Source organism: Schistocerca gregaria, chromosome 2 (assembly GCF_023897955.1).
Source record: "Schistocerca gregaria isolate iqSchGreg1 chromosome 2, iqSchGreg1.2, whole genome shotgun sequence".
Classification (NCBI taxonomy): Eukaryota; Metazoa; Arthropoda; class Insecta; order Orthoptera; family Acrididae; genus Schistocerca; species Schistocerca gregaria.
In genome coordinates this window covers 916,363,002-916,382,614 of record NC_064921.1, presented here as the reverse complement: position 1 = coordinate 916,382,614, position 19,613 = coordinate 916,363,002, and the positions used below count along the sequence as shown (strand labels likewise).

General features: G+C 43.1%; 1 protein-coding gene across 1 annotated transcript in view; it reads left to right on the top strand.

Annotated features, from left to right (window-relative positions):
- Positions 1–19,613, top strand: part of LOC126336046 (protein lozenge-like) — a gene marked incomplete at its 5' end in the record, with an annotated part of 433,243 nt that overhangs the window by 59,741 nt on the left and 353,889 nt on the right. The window lies entirely within an intron of this gene.

Below are 19,613 nucleotides of genomic sequence, written 5' to 3'. Positions count from 1 at the left end.
GCAACAATTAAATTAAACTACGCAAGCTTGTAGTCGCATGTCCATTGTTTCAGTTTAGCTTTCTGTTTACTTATACACAGTTAAACGTGTTTATGACATGTAGCGTGTAGCGTGTTGTGCACAATGCCGCCAGAAAAAAGAAACGTCGTTTCGTGAAAAGCTGACCCTCCTGGAACATTTACGTGTGATGAAATTGCTTTACATTGCCGAGCTCGCGAGAGAAACGTTAAGTGCACAAAAAGAAAAAAAAGAAAAAAAAGAAGTTCGAAATAGATCAGTATGTCAAGACAAGTCTTGATATCGCAGGACTGGAGAAGAAAGGACCACCACCACAACTTCTGACAACAGGAAGTTGCAGTAGCAAAGATTTGTCCAAAGGTAACCAAAAAAGTCGGTTTAACATGCTTCTATGTGAAGCATTCATTGCAAGCAATATTAATCTCCACGAACGTACAAACCCTATCCTCAAAGACTTCCTGGGCAAATATTGCTTAAATCAAAATATACCGGATGAATCAACAGTGCGTGAAAATTACATACCGACAATTTACGTAAATGTTCTGGAAAAGGTACGCAATGAACTCAAGGATAGCATTATCTGGATTTCAGTGGACGAAACTACAGACACTTGTGGCCGTTACGTTGCAAATTTAATTGTTGGTACTTTAAAAGAAGAGCCTTCTTCTTCCTATTTAGCGGCTTGCACAGAACTTCAAAAAGTAAATCTTCTACGATCGCCAGATTTGTGACTGAGGGTATTAGAAAAATATTTCCAAATCTTTTGCAGATGAAAACGTGTTTGTATTTATTTCAGAAGCTGCTCCGTATTTGACCAAAGCAGCAAAAGCCATCCGAGTATTTTATCCCAATTTGATTCATATGCTCATGGAGTACATCGCCTTGCTGAGGAAGAACGTTACATGTTCATGAATGTAAATAAACTGATTTCATCCACAAGGAAAGTGTTTCTAAAGCTTCCTGACCGAATCAAGAACTACAAAGAAAAACTTCCAAATGTCCCTTTACGTCCCGAACCAGTGGTAACTCGTTGAGGTGCGTCGGTCAAAGCTGTGTTGTTTTACAATGAACTTTTGAGGCTATTAGTGGGATAGTAAACAGAGGCTTTAGCAGTTTGCCAGTGCAAGGAACCTTCTAATTATTCCAATATTAAAAACGACATTGCTGTGATTAGCACTCATTTTTCCCATATACCTCCAAGTAGTAAAAAGCTTGAAACTCAGGGTTTCGCGTTGAATGAACCTATTCGTTCATGAATAAAATTATTCAAGGGAATTCCTCATTGTCGGAGGTATCCCCAAGAAAACTTAAAGAAAAGTTTGAAAACATTTTAAGGAATAACCCAGGGTTTGAACCCTTGTGCCAGATTGGTAGTTTTATTAATGGGACGGGTGAACTTCAACCAGAAACAATGAGTGTCAACACAGAACCCAAATTCAGATACTGGCCAGTTACCTCAGTTGATGTAGAGCAGTCCTATTCTACTTATGAAAATGTTTTGAATGATCGAAGATATAATCTTACTATCAGACATTTGGAAGAGTACTTGGTCGTTTGTGTTTGCATTAGTAGAAAAATGTAAAATAAATTGCAACTGATGCTTTGCTCCATTAGTATTAATTAAAAGTTAATGCTGTTCAAAAAAATTCATGGTAGCATGTTGTTTTTTAAATAATGTATTACGCAATTTTTGAGCATACCCCTCTGCGTGCGATTTATCTCAAAGTTGGTCCTGTACAATAGATTGTTTCGTTGCGACTCTGTCGCATCGCACCCGTTTGTTACCGATAACAACAGCAGGAAGGAACAATTCTTGAAACACGCTATGCGTCCCCTCCTTGAAAATCTTTTGAAAATAATCCAACAAAGGCCCCCTTTTTAACATCTACCAGAATGCATTCAGGACATGATATCAGTGTTCTAAGTGTACCCATTTCTCCCGTGGCCGGCACTCTTCCTCGTAACTGATATGCACAGGTTCGACTTCTTGATATAATGCACGCAGAAACCACCATATATTATTTGATCGTGCCTATTTCGACACTTTTCATGCATTTTAAAGCATTTTTCATGCATATTTGCATGCACATTTTAAGATTTTTATTATGCATATAATCCGGTCTCTAATCATAAGTAAGAGTAGGCTACGGTAGTCTTCCTAACAACTTTGCTGAGTTAAGATCGTAATAACGTTACATGTACATTAGGCGAGGAGGATGTTACCTCATTTCCATCGCTTTGTTTGCGTATGAGGCCAGTGTCATACTAGATTCTCCTACAAACCGGAAGTGGCGAACCGTCTAGAAACTGAGTGAGGACATATAAAGACTATGTAACCTACCGAACATTTTTGTTCTACATAGTTGTCACAGTTGTTACTTAAAAATAAACAGCACTTATAGCAAACTTAAAACTGCTATTATTAAATTCAGGTTTTATTCGAAAATTGTTGATTTGTAGCGTGCACAAGAGGAATGTTGTAGTAAAAATAAAATTAAAGAAACAGTACAGACGTATCATATAACGTTAGAAACCCAGTTTCCTCAGAGAAAGGTAAAATTAAAAAAAACCTGTAAAACAATAACAAATCAAACATCTCTTCTGTACTACACCGAGATGCTACTGTTATCACAATGTAGATTTTTTTTTATGTTTGTCCACATAAACTACACTTGCATCAAACGTAATTCCTTTGGTTACATAAACAATCGGACCTTACGCCATCAACTAATTTTTATTCCCCATAACATGCAGTTTATGCCTTGTAAGGACACAGACTACACAGTGGACTAACACTGAACGATGAGCTACTGTGAGATGAAGAAGTTGGCAAAGAACAGGACGTCGTGGTGCGCTGAGTCAGTGTCAGAATACTGATGATCTGCTTTCTCACGAAAATAAATCAAAAATTTATTATTATTATTATTATTATTATTATTATTATTGTTGTTGTTTAACAGGCCATTAATATATAATATTACCAGCAAGTTCCCAGGAAAGCACCCCTCCGGCACACCTGAAGCCACGTCTACATCTGTCTGAGGCCCTCCACGCGAGAGATCATGCTGTGTCCTCTGTACAAAGATATTCTCAATCCTGTCAAACATTTATACTTGCTGGACAAAGCCATGCGAAGTCATATACATATATACTGATGGCTGCAGTATCGCGTGCTTAAGATATAAAAGGGCAGTGCTTTGACACAGCAGTCATTTGTTCTCAGGAGATTCATGCGATACAGTTTCGGACGTGATTATGGCTTGAACTCGGAATGGTAGTTGGAGTCAGAGGCATCGTACATTAAAGTTCAGTATTCCTTAGGGAATTGAACATTCCGAGATCCACAGTGTCAAGAGTGTGCCTAGAATAACACATTTCAGGCATTACCTCTCACCACGGACAACGCAGTGGACGACCGAGATCAGTAACGTTTTCGTAGAGTTTTCAGTGCTAACAGAGAAGTACCACTGCTTGAAGTAACCGCAGAAATCAGTATAGGTCGTATGACGAACGTATCCGATAGGGCAATGAGGTGAAATCTGCCTTTAATCGGCTCTATCAGCAGACGACCGAAGCGACTGCCTATGCTTTACAGGAGGGTTGTCTAGAAAGTAGTTCAGTCGCAAAATGGAAACCACTGAGAAAATCTAGTAAAGCTTTGCACAGATGTGTTGGGCAGCGTCTCTTGTATACGCATCGATCGTGTCGAGTCTCTCTTTTCAGTTTTGGGTGAACAGCGAGCTCGTAAAGATGCTCAGGGGATAGCGTCTCCCTCCAAGTACGAGGGCCTATTAAAGATTTCGCCTGTGTCATGCAGTTCCACATAACACAACTGTCGAGCAGTTCCTTCTGCCTACCAATTCTTGGCCGCACACAGCAGGGGCAACGAAGACACTTCTGCAGCGTTTCTGATGAGAAGTTATTAATCACCTACAAAACAGTCCGGAAACGTCTCCCCCAGAGTCTCATCTCTACTCATAAGAACCGCTGGCTATGAAGATAAAAAATTTCCACAGACAACGAGCTGCAGACGTGTGCAGATAACTGGCCAAAAGCACAGGCGGATGCTTTCTACGACGAGGATATTGGAAAATTGATGCTACACTACGACAACACGTTTGAGCGGCGGCTATGTAGAGAAGTAGGTGGAACGTGTACCTAACAGTTGCAAATAAAACGCTTCTGGTTTTCACTGCGGTTTCCATTTCGCGACTGATCGAATTTACTTTCTAGACAACCTGAGTATAACAGCAAGACATCGCCTTCAGCGCCTCTCCTAGGCTCGTGACCATATCAGTTGGACCGTGGAAGACTGGAAATCCGTGGCCTGGTCAGATGAGTCCCGATGCCAGTTGGTAGTCAGAGCTGATGGCAAGGTTCGTGTGTCACCCACTCCACTCGAAGCCTTGGACCCAAGTTGTCAACAAGACAGCGTGCAAGTTGATGGTGGCTCCATGATGGTGTGAGCTATGTTTACATGGAATGAAATGGGTTCTTTTGTCCAACTAAATCGATAATTGACTGGAAAATGTTATGCTTGTCCACTTGGAGACCATTAACAGCCATTCATGTACTTCATGTTCCCTGGCAACGATGGAGTTTTTGTGGATGAAAATGCGTCGTTTCACTGGGCCACAACTGTTCGAAATACTTTTGAATAACATTCTGGAAAGTTCGAGAGCATGATTTGGCCACCCGTCCAACATGTAATGTAATCGAGAGTTCAGTTCATGCACAAAACTCTTCACCAACAACGCTTATGCAATTTGTGTGTGTGTAGTCCTGAGGACCAAACTGCGGAGGTCGTCGGACCCTAGTCTTACACACTACTTAAACTAACTTCATCTAACTTACGCTGAAAACAACACACCGATATCACTGCCCGTGGGAGGACTCGAACACCCGGCGGTAGGGCCGCGCAATCCGTCACACAGCGTCTCAAACCACCCGGCCATTCCGCGAGGCCGCTTACGCAATTACAGACGGCTATAAAGACATCATGGCTCAGTATTCCTGCAGGGGACTTCCAACGACTTGTTGAGTCAACGCCGTGTCTAATTGCTGTACTATGCTGGGGAAAGGACGTCCGACACGATATTAGTAGGTGTGGTGTGATTTTTGTCGCCTCAGTGTTGTTTCATATCACATGTGACGGTACTTTCACTAATAAGCTTAGGTGTGGTACTCAGTCGTACATTTTTCGGAAGTCAAGGAATACAGTGACTGTTTGACACCTTTGATCCATGGATATCAGGATGTTAATCGAGAAAAGCTCGAGATGGGTTTCGCATCACCGAATAACCTATACTAACTGGCATGGATTAAATCATTTTGTTCACGATACTTCACTACGTGTGAGTTCAGGATATATTCTAAGATTACATGAGAGATAGATTTCAAAGATATTGAACGGTAGCTTCGTGGACTGTCTGTGACCTGTGCTTTCATCCAAAAACTGGGCTCAGGTTTTTGTCAGAGGTATCTACGTTATATTATTGTTAAACGAGGGCTGATTTAGCTCCATTTTCTCTATAGAGTCTGACAGGGATCCCATCGGACCCTAGTACTTTGTTCATTTTTTTTTAGGTTTTTGTCAACGATGCTTGCCAAATATCTACTTCACTCATGCTTCCAGTGGCACGTGAATTAAATTGGGAAACAACTCCTGGATTTTCCCACGTAATGGGACATCGGCGTTCAGTATTTCTGCTTTTGCTTTACTATCCTCAGGTTTTGCTCACGATTCATCGATCAGTGTCTGGACACTAATTTTGTTGACACTGACAACGTTTACATACAGACAACGGTAGTGTTTTGTAGCTGCCTATGACGGGAAATTAATCTAAAACGAAGAGTTTTGTGTGACGTTGCTGGTCTTGCTTGTCCAACAGCTGCAAAGAAGAGTGAGCACTTTGTGACATACACTCCTGGAAATTGAAATAAGAACACCGTGAATTCATTGTCCCAGGAAGGGGAAACTTTATTGACACATTCCTGGGGCCAGATACATAAATGATCACACTGACAGAACCACAGCCACATTGACACAGGCAACAGAGCATGCACAATGTCGGCACTAGTACAGTGTATATCCACCTTTCGCAGCAATGCAGGCTGCTATTCTCCCATGGAGACGATCGTAGAGATGCTGGATGTAGTCCTGTGGAACGGCTTGCCATGCCGTTTCCACCTGGCGCCTCAGTTGGACCAGCGTTCGTGCTGGACGTGCAGACCGCGTGAGACGACGCTTCATCCAGTCCCAAACATGATCAATGGGGGACAGATCCGGAGATCTTGCTGGTCAGGGTAGTTGACTTACACCTTCTAGAGCACGTTGGGTGGCACGGGATACATACGTACGTGCATTGTCCTGTTGGAACAGCAAGTTCCCTTGCCGGTCTAGGAATGGTAGAACGATGGGTTCGATGACGGTTTGGATGTTCCGTGCATTATTCAGTGTCCCCTCGACGATCACCAGAGGTGTACGGCCAGTGTAGGAGATCGCTCCCCACACCATGATGCCGGGTGTTGGCCCTGTGTGCCTCAGTCGTATGCAGTCCTGATTGTGGCGCTCACCTGCACGGCGCCAAACACGCATACGACCATCATTGGCACCAAGGCAGAAGCGACTCTCATCGCTGAAGACGACACGTCTCCATTCGTCCCTCCATTCACGCCTGTCGCGACACCACTGGAGGCGGGCTGCACGATGTTGGGGCGTGAGCGGAAGACGGCCTAACGGTGTGCGGGACGGTAGCCCAGCTTCATGGAGACGTTTGCGAATGGTCCTCGCCGATACCCCAGGAGCAACAGTGTCCCTAATTTTCTGGGAAGTGGCGGTGCGGTCCCCTACGGCACTGCGTAGGATCCTACGGTCTTGGCGTGCATCCGTGCGTCGCTGCGGTCCGGTCCCAGGTCGACGGGCACGTGCACCTTCCGCCGACCACTGGCGACAACATCGATGTACTGTGGAGACCTCACGCCCCACGTGTTGAGCAATTCGGCGGTACGTCCACCCGGCCTCCCGCATGCCCACTATACGCCCTCGTTCAAAGACCGTCAACTACACATACGGTTCACGTCCACGCTGTCGCGGCATGCTACCAGTGTTAAAGACTGCGATGGAGCTCCGTATGCCACGGCAAACTGGCTGACACTGACGGCGGCGGTGCACAAATGCTGCGCAGCTAGCGCCGTTCGACGGCCAACACCGCGGTTCCTGGCGTGTCCGCTGTGCCGTGCGTGTGATCATTGCTTGTACAGCCCTCTCGCAGTGTCCGGAGCAAGTATGGTGGGTCTGACACACCGGTGTCAATGTGTTCTTTTTTCCATTTCCAGGAGTGTAGTTCTATTGAACTCACCGCTCTCTTTATAAATCTATGATCGATAGTCTCCACGCGATATATTCCAAATCGGTTGCTTCACATAAAATCTGCTTGGTTGCTGTAATCTAAATTCTGTGCAATAAAAGTCGGTTCTAGTATAACACAGACACTTCCGGCCATACATAAAATTGCTTGAAATTATCCGTCCATTTCCATACCGTTCTTTTTACGCGTGTTTACATTTGAAGACTTCTTCTTATGGTTTGATTTTTCATTTTTAATATCCCCTTTAAAAATTATTCCCAGCTTTACTTTATGCCCTGGAAGTCAGTACAACCTCTTATTCGCAATGACATAATAGGTTTTGGAGGGTAAATTCCATCAACCAATCCTGCAAAGCCTGATACCAGAGAGAATGTTGACACTCTTTACAAAAATGTATTTTAAAGCAGTAGATGCTCTGAGGACCCAGGAACATTCCGTGTGCGTACGCAGTCCAAATCTTTGAGTCACAGGTCAATGTTACTGTGACACTGTAGACTATCCCCATGCGTGTCTCTTCCGGGGAGCGTTCGGTCCTGGCTTGGTTTTTGAGGATGAAAATGCGCTACCACTTCGAGTGGTGTAGGTCGAGGAACCCTTGGAACAAGAGCGCGGGTGTAAGAACTGGTCTGTCGTTGCCCAGAAATATTCCTTCGAACACCTGTGGGGAGACGAACTGGAGTCTTCCACACGTACCAACGACCATCCAACAGTTGTCGACACGCTGGTGGAGGAACGGACAGCCCTGCCACAACTCCTTAACAAACTTGTGGCCAATCCTTCAGCACGATGAAGAGTAAACGTTGCCGTACTTGGTGACGACACACCCAGTTAACAACCAAGTCCGGTCCTTTGTAATGTCCAGAGGTCCTTCGTGAATCGCGTTGACTTCAGTGTAATTAGTGTCTTTGAATAAAAGTGTGTTTTCTATCCGTCTGTATATTTTTCTCAGTTACCTTCTGTACTGTACTGTATTAGTCCTTTCTATGTGTTGTCCACGTTTCATCCAGCTTTGTTACCTGGCTGTGGCACGACAGGCGGAATTTACTTTTGTCCTTAGATTTTACATACTGTTGTTTTTATTAACTGAAACATCAATAACTTTCCTAATACTTTATGTAGACAAAACCCGATTTCAGTTTCGTAATCCTCTGATGAAAAATACTCTATTCGATATTTATACTGGCATTTATCTAGTGATTTTTGTTATTGTATGTTTGTAGCCCTTCCACCCGTTTTCAATCCGTTCCAGTCAATACATCAAGACACGATTTCCATACGCATAGAATCGGCATTATACGGGGGACTTTGAATGTCATTTTGATATACTGGATTATTTGTGTAACCGCAAAAAAAAAAAAAAGTCTCTGAGCACTTTGGGACTTACTTCTGAGGTCATCAGTCCCCTAGAACTTACAACTACTCAAACCTAACTAACCTAAGGATATCACACACATCCATGCCCCCGAGGCTGGATTTGAACCTGCGACCGTAGCAGTCTAAAGCCACAGGAATTAATACGGCAGGTTCAGATGAAGGTGTGTGCTTGCTGCTTAACCTACCAAACATTGAGGATAGGAAACCACGACGAACGCGGGCACTAAGGCAATAGCTGCAGTTGTCGCGGTAGTCTTGGCACGTTACTAACGTGCGTAGCAGGCATACGTTTTGACCGCTACAAATACGCGCATGTTTTCAAGAAGGTGCTGTACTGGTTTTGCCTGGCTTGAAGTTGATAAAATAGTTAAGTGTATGTCACTAGAGTTGGTTTTATTTTGGAATCAAACAAACAAACAATTGAAAAGTTACGTAATCAACATATGCAGCAGTGGAACTGTTACTATAGACAATATCAACACAAGCATGTCCATAAAAGGTATGGATTTGGGAACGTTCATAATTATTGACAGAACATGAATACCAGTTAAAAATGAACTACAGATAGATGTCAAAGTTATGGTGCAAAAGAACAAGCGGTTTAAGAAATCTAGGAATGTTTCGACAGCCGAGTGGAAACTTCTCCAAAACCCGGCAGGTAGGGAGGCAGAGACGGGCGCTGCGGCTTGGCTTGGCTAGGCGCGCGCACCGCCGGATTAACCGATGCCGCGCCAAATTAAAAGAGAGCGGCCCCGCCGCCCCACGGTCTGGCCGTGTTTACACGGGCCGCCGGCCAAAGAGCGCCGCAAGTTAAACACGCCGGCCGCTAATTCTGCCGGCGAATCGCACAAAGGGGGACACCCTGCCCTGGCTACCAAAAAGTGCCCGCTCTTCCCTCCCCCCGCACGGCGGCGCGGCACGATGCCGTGCGACAACAGGTAGGACAGAACTCAGGTTCTCACTTACTCAGGCTTCATCTGCCAAAAGTATATGTGCGGGTTGTTCCACTAAGGAATTAATATGGTGGAAGAAGTGGAAATCCTCAGACACAGGAAGGAGAAACTTTCAATTTCTTTCTGGTGTAGACGAAAAGCATGGAGTAAGACATCTTGAGCCAAGTAGGGGATTGCTCCACTGTCTTTCTGGACATGGGTCATAACCCTGCAAGTTTTTGGTGTTGTGTTATTAAATAGGAAGACTGGTTTCATGCATTTCTCCATGCTGGTCTATCCTCTGTTTGCCTCTTCATTTCTGTTTAACTGCTGCAACCAAAATCAATTTTTGGCCCTGCGGTTCTAGGCGTTTCAGGCTGGAACCGCACGACCACTACGGTCCATGGTTCGAATCCTGACTCGGGCATGGATGTGTGTGATGTCCTCAGGTTAGTTAGGTTTAATGAGAAATAAGTTCTGGGGGACTGATGACCACAGCTGTTTAGTCCCATAGTGTTCAGAGCCATTTGAACCATTTGAGGTCACGTTGACGGTAGGAGGTAAAGTGTAGAGTGTGGTTGAGCAGTCCAGGGCACGCCTGGAGACGTCGCTGACAGCAGTATCTTTAATATCATTTGTTTATCTTGCAAAGCTTACAAATTTATAAGTGTCTTCAGAGCGGCAGTCGGCGGACAGCGTAAGCGCCCACGCCATGTAGGAGTCCTGATATTTCATCAGCATGTCGTGGCATGGCACTCGCACGTCACCATCACAGTCACATGCTGTTCTGGAGACGTGCAGACAAGACACTTGCATCGACCATAGATTGACCAGGAATACAGCGGATGTATACGAGTCGGCCACGAGGCTGCGCGCCTCGTTGGCGTGAAGATGTCTCCGTTATGAAATCGACAAGCAGGTAGTAGGCTGGCCATCATCGATCAGTTTGTTGTTGTTTCACTGAAATTCAATTGACCGTCATTCTATCTTGTTCTAACGACATGACAGGATGGCAGCACGACAGACTGTATTCCTGAGCTCCTGAAGCGTCACTGTTCAAATGGTGCAGTTTCCCTGGCTGTACGAGTTCATTTGTCTTCGTTCCTCGGACCCGTCAGCGCTCCTTGCCTAGCTGTAGTGATTCAGTAATTATTCTGGAGCTCGGTTCTCTCTGGCTACATTTGATTTTTAGGACCGGTCGGTCGCTGGAGTTACGTAGCATTACCTCACAATATCTTGTTATGTGTCACAGCAACAGTAGCATTTCTGCCAGTATCGCTCTGAGTCTGTTGCATTGGCGGTACGCTTTGTTGACATTCCGAACGGCACACCAGCACAGTGCTAACCTACTCTCTTCTGAGCTCGCCTGGTAGAACTTCTAAAAAATTTAAACGTATACGACAAAATTATTCTGCTGTGGAACAGTAGTATGTCGTGAGCAATGTGTCAGTTTTATAACCAACAGTCGTCTGTGTAAATGCACAGGAAGGGAGCGGTTCATATTTTAATCGGAGATTTTATCCCCTTGGCCGTGAATTTAGATATTGTAAGCACGTTTGTCTCAAAACACATTATATTACCCTCGGTCCTCAGACTATCTGTCTCACTGTGTTTTTCATATCAGTCATTGCAACGTGGTTCGGGATCCACTTTAAAATATAAGTACTCCTATAAATGCCTGCGTAAGGCAAGGGCCTAACGCCTCCAACAGGAGTACGACTAGTAAGGCACTCTGATGTTCAAACATCAGGTTGACAGCAGTTGTGCTCTTTTCTGTGTGTTGTTGTTGTTGTGGTCTTCAGTCCTGAGACTGGTTTGATGCAGCTCTCCATGCTACTCTATCCTGTGCAAGCTTCTTCATCTCCCAGTACTTTCTGCAACCTACATCCTTCTGAATCTGCTTAGTGTATTCATCTCTTGGTCTCCCTCTACGATTTTTACCCTCCACGCTGCCCTCCAATGCTAAATTTGTGATTCCTTGATGCCTCAAAACATGTCCTACCAACCGGTCCCTTCTTCTTGTCAAGTTGTGCCACAAACTCCTCTTTTCCCCAATTCTATTCAATACCTCCTCATTAGTTATGTGATCTACCCATCTAATCTTCAGCATTCTTCTGAAGCACCACATTTCGAAAGCTTCTATTCTCTTCTTGTCCAAACTAGTTATTGTCTATGTTTCACTTCCATACGTGGCTACACTCCATACAAATACTTTCAGAAACGACTTCCTGACCATTAAATCTATACTCGATGTTAACAAATTTCTCTTCTTCAGAAACGCTTTCCTTGCCATTGCCAGTCTACATTTTATATCCTCTCTACTTCGACCATCATCAGTTATTTTACTCCCTAAATAGCAAAACTCCTTTACTACTTTAAGTGTCTCTTTTCCTAATCTAATTCCCTCAGCATCACCCGATTTAATTTGACTACATTCCATTATCCTCGTTTTGCTTTTGTTGATGTTCATCTTATATCCTCCTTTTAAGACACTGTCCATTCCGTTCAACTGCTCTTCCAAGTCCTTTGTTGTCTCTGACAGAATTGCAATGTCATCGGCGAACCTCAAAGTTTTTATTTCTTCTCCGTGAATTTTAATACCTACTCCAAATTTTTCTTTTGTTTCCTTTACTGCTTGCTCAGTATACAGATTGAATAACATCGGGGAGAGGCTACAACCCTGTCTCACTCCCTTCCCAACCACTGCTTCCCTTTCATGTCCCTCGACTCTTATAACTGCCATCTGGTTTCTGTACAAATTGTAAATAGCCTTACGCTCCCTGTATTTTACCCCTGCCACCCTTAGAATTTGAAAGAGAGCATTCCAGTCAACATTGTCAAAAGCTTTCTCTAAGTCTACAAATGCTAGAAACGTAGGTTTGCCTTTGCCTTTTCTTAATCTTTCTTCTAAGATAAGTCGTAAGGTTAGTAATGCCTCACGTGTTCCAACATTTCTGCGGAATCCAAACTGATCTTTCGCAAGGTCCGTTTCTACCAGTTTTTTCATTCGTCTGTAAAGAATTCGTGTTAGTATTTTGCAGCTGTGACTTAGTAAACTGATAGTTCGGTATTTTTCACATCTGTCAACACTTGCTTTCTTTGGGATTGGAATTATTATATTCTTCTTGAAGTCTGAGGGCATTTCGCCTGTCTCATAAACCTTGCTCACCAGATGGTAGAGTTTTGTCAGGACTGGCTCTCCCAAGGCCGTCAGTAGTTCTAATGGAATGTTGTCTACTCCCGGGGCCTTGTTTCGACTTTTCTGTGTATGCGTATCGAAAACCTTCTTATTGAGTTTCAAATGGTTCTTGTCATTATCATGCAATTTTGAGGCTACACCTCTCACCAGTAAACGTAATTAAATGACTGATCTATTTTCATTTGCATTGGTACTTTGATCTCTGTTCCTTATAGATGCTAAAATTGTAATTCTTAAATATACGAGTTTACAAGACGCACCGTACCTGAGCTACATCTGGAAACGAAGACGAATGGTATTACGGAGACATGTCTGAACAGCAACAAATCTGGTGTCTGTTTCCATTTGTAGGATGCTTCACATGATATTCGATTCGTATTTTTGGCTGGTTACAAATTAATTTTTCGGTTATTTTCACAGAGAGGGAACAAACTTAGAGGTCGTCACTTCGCAGAGCCTTACGTATAAGCTGTACGTATATGTATATATAATCAAAGCATATTTTGTTTCTGCATCTACAACTATAGTCCACAAGCCGTACTCCCCACACAGAAGATTGTACTTAATTTCAGCTGTACTTGTACCATATTTGTATATCAACCACTTTGCTTTAGAAGTGAGACGGAACAGAAATTTTCATTTGATTATCTTTATTCATTATCAATCAACTAGTTAATTAATTTTATACATTACATAGTTAAACAAGTTATATAGAAAAATAAACACACACATTTTTGTTTCTATTCCTCAGAGTACCTAATATTTACCTTGTTTGTTCTATTTGCTAACTATTACCATTTGACCAATTATAAACGCCAATTAAAACTACCCACCATCTAGTATCACAAACAAAGGGGAGTAATAAAAGATAAAAAAAAACAGGGAAGAGAAAGATGAAAAGAAACGATGAGAGAATAGTATTTCAGATTTATTACTTTTCACAATTCGTGATTAATAAGTTAGATGACGATTACTAAGTGACAGAAACTAGTAATCATTTGTTACCATTTTCAACTGACACTGTTCACAAAAATATTTTTTAATGTTTGTCACTACTGCATAAATATATGGAGGATGCGACAAGTGCTAGGCAGTGTTTTCACGATTATAAGTAATTTCAATTTTACTCTGCATCCAGTTCCCTTTCCGCACTAGATTTAGGAGCATTGTGTATCTAAAAGCTAGTACGTTCTGAACTGCCACAGCGCATGTGTTCTTACTGTTGTACTGAATTAATAGCTTTGTGAACCTCATCAAATTACTAATTCGTTTTGTAGGGGATTTGGAATTTCTCTTTGCGCATATAGTCGAAATTGGCACGAGATTACATGTGCAGAGCAGTAACAGAAGGTGAGCTGTTTCTTCTACATCCTTCAGCACGCCACGGCACAGCGTACAAGGTGCCACTGTTATTCTTATCCCTCTTCTGTTATATTTCCACATTTTTCGAAAGAAACAGATAGCATGAATAATTCTTATTAACGCCAAGAATTGCGGAAATATGTCGGGATGAGCTGTGTTTGTATAAATTTTCTTTATGCCTTACCTTTCATTTCGGTGCTCTGTATATTTTACGGAGAAATCTGAGAATGGCTATTGCTTGTTCTGAATATAAAACGGTAAAGATTCAAAACAGATATTTACTTTTTTCCAGTGTACATAACAAGTAGCTCTCACATTCATGTAACAACGAACGTATTTCAGAGTTCAAAATGCAAACAAAAAACACTCCACAGCATTTTGAAAAAAAGCTAGACTTGTCAATCTGTGGAAGGCGGTTTCACAATTGTGATAGCATACGCAGGAAATCTGTGACACAGGTAACGTTGCTTTAGCGAGAAGCGTTTAGTGATCTGACTTCAGAACAGGCGGGTATTGTATTTGGCTCATCACACAATAACAAGATTGCCATCATTACAACAGGTCATAGGTTATTCGTAGCTTCAGCACGTAAGGAGCCATTACTCCCAGCTACATACTTGATCTACAAGAAGTGCTTCTGATATGCAGCAGAATATATTCCTGCTCTTCAAAGTGGTTTACAATAATAATAATAATAATAATAATAATAATAATAATTCCTCTACAGTCTCGCCATTTTTCTCTTAGTAGGAATGGCTCGAGGACACGTGTAAGGACTTTGAAGCGTGTTTCACTTGCGAAAAGATATATACCACCTACAGGAAAACTGAAGAGGTCTTTAGAGGAAATTGAAGCAACTGTGTGAATATCAACAGCTCTGATGAGAAACCAGTCCTAACTTGAAAGCAATATTATAGAAAGGTAACTGGACGTAGATGAAAATGATGTGGGAAATATGACACTGCGAGAAGAATTTGACAGAGTTATGAAAGACCTCAGTCGAAACAACGGTCCGGCAGTAGGCTACATTCCGTCAGAACTACTGATAGACTTGGTAGAGTCAGCCGTAACAAAACTCTTCCATGTGGTGCGCAAGAAGTATGAGATAGGTGAAATATCCTCAGACTTCAAGCAGAATCTAATAATTCCTATTCCAAAGAAAGCTGGAGCTGACAGGTGTGAACGTTACCGAATTATCAGTTTAATAAGTCATGAATGCAAAATCCTAACACGAATTCCTTGCAGAAGAATGGAAAAACTGTAAGAAGCTGACATTGGAGAAGATCAGTTTGGATAGATGTAGGGACATGCGAGGCAATACTGATCCTGCGATTAGTGTTAGAAGATCGGTTAAGGAAAGGCAAACCTACGTTTGTAGCATTGGTAGACTTAGAGAAAGCTTTTTACTGTGTTGCCTGGAACACTTTCTTTGAAATTCTGAAGGTAGCAGGTGTAAAATACAGAGAGCGAAAGGCTGTTTACGACTTTTACAGAAACCAGGCGGCAGTTATAAGAGTCAAGAGGTATGAAAGGGAAGCAGTGGCTGAGAAGAGAGTGAGGCAGGGTTGTAGCCTATGCCCGATGTTATTCAATTTGTATACTGAGCAAGCAGTAAAGGAACCCATGAAAATTTTGGCGTGGGAATTAAAGTTCAGGGAGAAAAAGATTTGCCAATGACATTGTAATTTTGTCTGAGACAACAAATGACGTGAAAAAGCTCTTGAAGGGAATGGATAGTGTCTTGAAAGGAGGTTATAGTTTGATCAACAACAAAACAGAACTAGGATAATGGAATGTAGGCGTATTAAATAAGAGGGCACTTTTCACTGAGAAATCGTCATGTGAAGCAGAGATCAATTCCAGAATACAAGCAGGAAACCGATCTTACCACAGCTTAGCACAACTGCTTCGGTCCAGATATCTCTCCAGACAGTTTAAGATTCGACTATACAAAACCCTGATCCAGCCTATTGTTCTATATGGCTGTGAGACGTGGAGTATCCGGAAACAGGACTTCCATTAGCTCCTTGTTTTTTAGAGAAAAGTGCTTCTGAAGATCTTCGGTCCGGTTCCCGATGCAGATACAGGGGAATGGAGGATCAGATACAACCAAGAGCTTGAGGTACTGTACCAGCAGTCCAACATAGCAGGAACTGTCAAAGCCAAACGAATGCAGTGGGCCAGCCATGTGGCCCGGATGGAGGATCACAGATGGCCTCGGAAGCTCCTGGATTTCACACCTACAGGAAAGAGACCGCCAGGGAGACCCAAGAAGCGTTGGAGGGATGGACTCCATGAAGATTTAAACCAAGTGTCCATAGATGTGAACGGATGGTGGATATCAGGAATGGACAGGATACAGTGGAGGAGGAAACTTGTACATGCGTCCGGTTCACTGGGCCTGATCGCGTAGTAGTAGTAGTAGTAGTAGTACTTACTGTTCGTGTCGCTGGTGGAGGACATATTAAATATTTCTAATCTAAACTTAAGAGAGATTCATAAACATGTGTATCGAGTTTCATTAATTTGTGTCTTACAAATGAAAAAAAAAATATATGCGTTCGAAATACGTACATTCTTCTTTAAACGCCCGGTATTTAACAGATTTCATAAATTATAAAATGAATCTTCGAATCTTTTTATCTATTGATTGCTTGAAGATTACCAGTGGCTGATCGAAAGAGGTAACGGCAGAGTGAAATGCTCATGCTAGCGTGTCAAAAAATAAAAGAAAATGTGTAACTATATAACTGTGAGGCTCTTTATTAAAAATAATTGTTCGTAGTTACCCGTGATAATTTCCAATAGTGGGGAAGAGAGAAGAAAATACAAGTAAACTATAACATTTACTGTTATCCAGTAACAGGGTGCACTGTACCAGTATCACACTGATAACAGTTGTGAGACGTGGAAGCTACACCGGCGATCTCTGCGCCTGTCCTGTTAATGCGCTTGACGGGCTGTCAATCTCTTAGCGGCGTGTCGGCACCCCGCCGGCAATTGGGAATCCCTGAGTACCGCGCGGCCGACCAAATGGCAGCAACATGCCAGCGTGATGTTGCCAACAACACACTCCCCGGTGGCTGTGGTATTATGCTCAGGGGAAACGATATTTTCGCGCAGATCATTAGGCACCGATCTGTGGTAGTTAACCTGTTCTTGATTGAGAGAATGGCCAATGTCGTGAACCTTGCACACTTAGAGCAGTAGTACAGTACGCATACCAGGTCTATGTAGAGGTTTGCAGCAGTTTACAGAAAAAATGAATCTTTTCCTTGGAGTAGGTTCGCTGTTGCAGAAGTGTCGATGAGATTCTGTTTTAGAAAGATGACACTAAGCGATGCCGTGAGCAACAGAAGTCTTATTTCGAGGCCTGAGAAGTAAACTACGTAAACCAAAAATTTTCAGTGATGGAGATCTAATGCAAATGAATAAGTTATCGACAACAGAAAACCTTTTTTATTTTCATATTAAAAAGAATTCGGTAGATTTGATCCACCATTGGATCCTCGATCGAAGTTTTGTTCTCTCAAGGATTCCGGCCGCTGTGGCCGAGCGGTTCTAGGCGCTTCAGTCCGGAACCGCACTGCTGCTACGGTCGCAGGTTCAAATCCTGCCTCGGGCATGGATGTATGTGACGTCCTTAGGTTAGTTAGGTTTAAGTAGTTCTAAGTCTAGGGGATAGATGACGTCAGATGTTAAGTCCCATAGTGCTTAGAGCCATTTGAACCACTTTTTCCTCTCAAGAATTACAGTAAGGAAACTCCAGACCTCCGTCTCTGACAGTAGAAGGCTATGACAGTGGAAGTTCCCTATCGAATAATGACACTGAAGCGCCAATACCGCCGCATGAAGCAAACTCCAGAGCCCAGAATTATGTTCCAGGTATGAATATACAAACTTCTACATGCCTCATGTGAAGAGAGGGCTAGGCGCGAAATCTAGGTAATGAAAGTGCAGTATTTCATAACTTATTGATCGCTGCTGTAGGTACATATGAAGGGCTTATTTCAATTGTGGTACAAGTCCATTTTTGTTCATTTTAAGATACAGAGTCCTAAAGTTAAATGAGCGCTGAAAAATTTGCGGTTGAGATACCAGAAATATTCAAGCATATGGCTTCTAGCAAGAGATGAACCTTTTTCCCTGTTTGGTTGGTTCAAATGGCTCCGAGCACTATGCGACTTAACATCTGAGGTCATCAGTCCCCTAGAACTTAGAACTACTTAAACGTAACTAACCTAAGGACACCACACAGCCGGCCGGAGTGGCCGTGCGTTTCAGTCTGGAACCGAGTGACCGCTACGGTCGCAGGTTCAAGTCCTGCCTCGGGCATGGATGTGTGTGATGTCCTTAGATTAGTTAGATTTAATTAGCCCTAAGTTCTAGGCGAGTGATGACCTCAGAAGTTAAGTCGCATAGTGCTCAGAGCTATTTGAACCATTTTTGACACCACACACACCCATACCCGAAGCAGGATTCGAACCTGCGACCGCAGCGGTCGCGCGGTTCCAGACTGAAGCACCTTGAACCACACGGCCACACGGGCCGGTCTTTCTGTTTGTTTGGATCATTAATGTCAGAAGCAGTAAAATCAGAAAAGTGGAGGTAATGGACTTGTACCACTATTGAAATAAGCCCTTCATATATTTCACTACACTTAGGGTCTGTGCTCAGATTTCTGACAAGTGAATTCATCAAAACATTGGAATGTATACCCTCGAGTCATATCAATATGACCACCACCTATGATTGACGTCAACTTGCAATAACCACTGACAGGCGGCAGGTTGGAGCACTGGCAGTGGAGGATACCTAAAACGTGATGAGGAGAGAAGCGGAAAACAGTGGAGTCGTTGCCGTAATGCGGAAGCGATACGATTCATCTGGCGTCCAAAACATCATTGTTAGTGACGTTCAGGCAAATGGTGTAAGCATTTACAAAACAGCTAAGATTGTAAACTGTTCGCATACCACCGTAGTTTAAGAATAGCGTGACTGGTAAAATAGCGCTACCCAAAACCGACGCCGAGGCAACTGCGTTACACCACGGGCCATAGACGACAATAGTGAACCACGACTGTGCAGATGTATAGGGGCGAACAGACGTACAACTGATGAGTAGCTGACCGTCTAGATCAAACAGAGAGCTACCAATATTATCTCCTTGACGACTGTTCAGCGAACGTTGCTGCGTATGGATCTTCGCAGCAGCCTTCTGGTTCACGCCTCGAGGTTGACTGCGGTTCATCGGCGACGAAGGCTTGAATTTGCACACCATAATGGCAGCTGAAAGTCCAATGAGTGGCGATAGTGTCCTTTTCACATGAATCACGTTTTATGCTCCATCGGAGAGAT